Raw genomic sequence first — 5259 nt, 5'->3', positions numbered from 1 at the left:
GTCTGTTTTTATTTTTATTTTTATTTATTTTATTTTATTTTTATTTTTTTTATTTTTATTTTTTTTAAGGATAGGGTCTAACTCTGTCGCCCTGGAGTGCAGTGGTGTGATCATGGCTTACCACAGCCTTGACCTCCTGGGCTCAAGCGATCCTCCTGCCTCATCCTCCAGAGTAGCTGGGGCTACAAGTGCACCACCATATCTGGCTCATTTTTTTAATTTTTATTTTTATTTTTAATTTTTTTTTTTGAGACGGAGTCTCGCTCTGTCACCCAGGCTGGAGTGCAGTGGCTGGATCTCAGCTCACTGCAAGCTCCGCCTCCCGGGTTTATGCCATTCTCCTGCCTCAGCCTCCTGAGTAGCTGGGACTACAGGCGCCTGCCACCTTGCCTGGCTAGTTTTTTGTATTTTTTAGTAGAGATGGGGTTTCACCGGGTTAGCCAGGATGGTCTCGATCTCCTGACCTCGTGATCCGCCCGTCTCGGCCTCCCAAAGTGCTGGGATTACAGGCTTGAGAATTTTTTGTATTTTTTATAGGGATAGGGTTGTGCCGTGTTGCCCAGGCTGGTCTGGAACTCCTAGACTCAAGCAATCCATACACCTTGCCCTCCCTGAGTGCTAGGATTACAAGCATGAGCCATAGTACCCAGCCTGAGAGAGAACTTTCAAACACACAGTCTGACAGACATCCTTCCACAGTTCGCACAGTGATTTTTAGCCTAGCGTGTGAGGCACTGCTCAGTTTGGCTCTTCCCAGCTTTTTCTCTCATTTTCTACCTCATCACACCCCACACCCCAGCATGCACTTTCAGACTATGTGATTTTGTACATGCTGTTGTCCTGCTGGAATGCCCTTCCCTCTATACCTCTGCCTAGACACCTTTCAAGGCTGAGTTCAGATGTCACCTTCTCTGTGAAGCCTCCCCCGACTTCCCATAGAGGGGACATTTTTGCCTAAAAGAAGTTTTCAGACTGGGCATGGTGGCTCGCCTGTAATCCCAGCACTTTCAGAGGCTAAGTTGGGCAGATCACAAGGTCAGGAGTTTGAGATCAACCTGGCCAATATGGTGAAACCCTGTCTCTACTAAAAATACAAAAATGAGCCAGGTGTGGTGGTGGGTGCCTGTAGTCCCAGCTGCTCAGGAGGCTGAGGCAGGAGAATCACTTGAACCCGGGAGGCAGAGGCTGCAGTGAGCCGAGATCGTGCCATTGCACTCTAGCCTGGGTGACAGAGTGAGACTCTGTCTCAGAAAAAAAAGAAAAAAAGAAGTTCTCAGTTTTGTGGAAGAAGACAATGTAAACCACTGATCATATAATGAAATATGGTTAATGTGATACTCAATACACAGCTGAATGAACCATTCTGGGGGCTAAAGGGAGAGGGATTTCCTCTATTGCTGGGTTACTGGAATAAATATTTGCTGAATGTATGAATCACTGAACAAATGAATGAACAAATGAATAAAAAGCTAGTTTTAAGACCGGGCGCAGTGGTTCATACCTGTAATCCCAGAACTTTGGGATGCCGAGGCAGGTGGATCACTTGAGGCCAGGAGATTTGAGACCAGCCTGGCCAACATGGCGAAACCCTGTCTCTACTAAAAATACAAAAAATTAGGCCAGGCGCGGTGGCTCAAGCCTGTAATCCCAGCACTTTGGGAGGCCGAGACGGGCGGATCACGAGGTCAGGAGATCGGGACCATCCTGGCTAACCCGGTGAAACCCCATCTCTACTAAAAAATACAAAAAACTAGCTGGGCGAGGTGGCGGGCGCCTGTAGTCCCAGCTACTCGTGAGGCTGAGGCAGGAGAATGGCATAAACCCGGGAGGCGGAGCTTGCAGTGAGCTGAGATCCGGCCACTGCACTCCAGCCTGGGCGACAGAGCGAGACTCCGTCTCAAAAAAAAAAAAAAAATACAAAAAATTAGCTGGGTGTGGTGACAGGCACCTATAATCCCAGGTACTCGGGAGGCTGAGGCATGAGAATCTCTTGAAACTGGGAGGCAGAGGTTGCAGTGAGCCCAGTGAGCCGAGATCACACCACTGCACTCCAGCCTGGGCAACAGAACGAGAGTCTGTCTTAAAAAAAAAAAAAAAAAAAAAAGCTAGCTTTAAACAACAAACTGGTTGAAGGGAATGAAGGAGGCTTAGCTATAGCCATGAGGTCCTGGGCAGTGACACAGGGGGCACTGTGGCTGAACACAGAAGGCCAGGAAATTTCTCGGGAGTGTGGCAGCGAGAGAAGAGAGGAAAAGGCTAGTTGGTCTTGTTCACTAGGCAATTATAGGGCAGTGACTGTGAGGCTAAGACAGGTTCCTCAGCAATACCCTCCTATAAGCAGGGTAGGCTCAGGCAGCTTCTACAGGGGGAGTCATGAGCTTCTCAGGTTGGGTTCTCCTTCCCAGGGACTGTTGAGGACAGACAGGCAAAAACTACCAGAGAGACAAATACAGGATTCCACTTACATGAGGTCCCTAGAGTAGTCAGATTCATAAAGACAGCAAGTAAAATGCCAGGGGCTTGGGGAGGGGACTGGGGAATTGTTTAATGGGTACAGAGTTTCAGTTTGGGAAGATTAAAACATCTAGAGATGGATGATGGTGAAAGTTGCACAACAGTGTGAATGCACTTAATGCCACTGACCTGTATACTTAAAATGATTAAAATATTAAATTTTATGTTATATATAATTTACTACAATTAAAACAAGGCCAGGTGCAGTGACTCACACCTGTAATCCTAGCACTTTGGGAGGTCAAGGCCAGAGGATTGCTTGAGCCCAGGAGGTCAAGACCACCCTGGGCAACATAGTGAGATATCATCTCTACAAAAGTATTTTATTTTATTTTTTATTTATTTATTTTTTTTGAGATTGAGTCTTGCTGTGTCACCCAGGCTGGAGTGCACTGGCATGATCTTGGCTCACTGCAACCTCCACCTCCCGGGTTCAAGTGATGCTCAAAGCAGATGTTCATTGGGCATTTCGGATTTTGGACTTTCGTATTAGGAATGCTCAACTGCTAATGGGTCATTTTGGCATTAGATGTAGTTGTGTTTCCTATGATCTGTGAGTGCCTAAATGGCTGGGATCATGTCATGTAATGTTAATTTCTGTGTTTTTATCCATTCAACAAACATTTCCAAATGCCAATTTTGTGCCAAGCTCTGTGCTGGGTATTAGGAAATCATTCCCCCCGACCTCCTGTTCTGAATGTTAAACAGGAACGTCAGCCCTTTTAGAACCATTAGGGAGAAAGCATTTCCCTAACTGGCCCTCCTCACCCAAGGAAGGTTTTATCTAACAGGCAAGACACTAGCTTAAGATCTGCCGTGCCATCAGGGCAGGATTAAGGTATTAAAGGTTATGCTCCCATGAATTTAAACTCTTAAGATCCTGGCCAGCTGGCTAAGTGTCCATAATGTAAATGCAGTTTTTCCCACCTGTGGACCCTGGTCTGGCAAGAAGGAGGGTGGTTTAAAAAGCTCATTTTGGACAGGTATGATTAAGCAAGTATAATAAAATGTTATTAGCAGAATCTAGGTGATGGGTGTATGAGTGTTCACTATAAAATTCTCTCATTGCTGTATGTTTGAAAACCTGCAGAAAAAAAAAAGCCCATTCTGTTCGAGTCCCAGCCAATATTCTACTATGATGTTTACCAGCAATAAAGCTGATGTTTTGGTTCTCATCTGATTCCTGACTTCTAAATTAGCTTTAAACCACAAGGGGAAGGACACACAAAGATTAACCAGACTCAGACTCTGCCCTTGAGTATATCACAGCCTGGGCGGGGAGTGGAGGAGTGATATGAAAATGGAAACTTGAAACAGAGAGCTAAGTGCTATAATAGGATAGATGTTTGATCCCTAAAGAGCACAGAGCCTTGTGCATGGATGTGCCACAGGACAAGACTCAGTAACCACTGACTTAGCATAGGGCCTACTCCTGGGACATCTTCCTGGAGCCACCAGTACCCTTCACAGGCCATGACATTGGGTCAGTGCTCGGGATATGACTACATAAACACTAATCTGCAAGTGTCCCGTAAGTCATAAAACACAAACCCCTTGGAGGTAGACATGCTTTTGCTTGCCCTGGATCCCCTCCTTCTGGCAGCAGTTTTCCCGTGGGGAGCCATGCCTCTCAGGTTCAGTCCACCTGGGCTATGGAGAGCTGACCACATGCCCTGGCCTCCAGGAGAGGGCACTGACCCAAGCCAGGCCAATCAGGGCATCCCATGCCCCTACCATGGTGACTGGCATATTACCCAAGCCAGCCTAATGAGACTCAATTCTGGGAACTATGAGGAAAGAGAAATCTTTTTTCCCTGGAGGATATAAGCTAGGAGTTACTGCTGGTCATCCTACTATCTCATAAAAATAAAGCTGACAGTGAGGAATGCAAAGCCAATAGATGGAAAGAGTCTGATGACCTTGTCTGAGCTTCTGGGATCCAGCTGTGCCTGAAGCCAATATTGATCCCAGGACCTCTCAGTTCTAAGTCAAATTGAGTTTTGTTTCTTTCACTGTAGCTTTAAAAGTCTCACCCAGGCAGGGCGTGGTGGCTTATGCCTATAATCCTAGCAACTTTGGAGGCCGAGTTAAGAGGATCACTTGAGGCCAGGAGTTCGAGACCAGTCTGGCAATATAGCAAGACCCCATCTGTGTTTAAAAAATAAAAATAGGCCGGGTGGGCCGGGCACGGTGGCTCACGCCTGTAATCCCAGCACTTTGGGAGGCCGAGGCAGGCAGATGACGAGGTCAGGAGATCGAGACCATCCTGGCTAACATGGTGAAACCCTGTCTCTACTAAAAATACAAAAAAAAAATAGCTGGGCGTGGTGGCAGGTGCCTGTAGTCTCAGCTACTCTGGAGGCTGAGGCAGGAGAATGGCCTGAACCCGGGAGGCGGAGCTTGCAGTGAGCCGAGATCGCGCCACTGCACTCCAGCCTGGGTGACAGAGCAAGACTCCGTCTCAAAAAAAAAAAAAAAAAATAGGCCAGGTGTGGTGACTCATTCCTGTAATCCCAGCACTTTGGGAGGCTGAGGCGGGTGGATCACTGAGGTCAGGAGTTCGAGGCCAGCCTGACCAATATGAGGAAAGCCCATCTCTACTAAAATACAAAATCAGCTGGGTGTGGTGGCATGCATCTGTAATCCCAGCTACTCGGGAGGCTGAGACAGAAGAATCACTTGAACCTGGGAGGCAGAGGTTGCAGTGAGCCGAGATTGCACCATTCCACTCCAGCCTGGGCAACG

At 47.2% G+C, this 5259-nt stretch overlaps 1 protein-coding gene across 1 annotated transcript in view; it reads right to left on the bottom strand.

Moving 5' to 3' along the window:
• MEI1 (meiotic double-stranded break formation protein 1) overlaps positions 1-5259 on the bottom strand; it is a 116388-nt gene that overhangs the window by 7745 nt on the left and 103384 nt on the right. The gene's annotated exons all lie outside the window — the stretch shown is intronic.

Source organism: Rhinopithecus bieti, unplaced genomic scaffold (genome assembly GCF_001698545.2).
Source record: "Rhinopithecus bieti isolate Rb0 unplaced genomic scaffold, ASM169854v2 scaffold_25304, whole genome shotgun sequence".
Taxonomy (NCBI): domain Eukaryota; kingdom Metazoa; phylum Chordata; class Mammalia; order Primates; family Cercopithecidae; genus Rhinopithecus; species Rhinopithecus bieti.
This window is presented reverse-complemented; position numbering and strand designations above follow the sequence as displayed.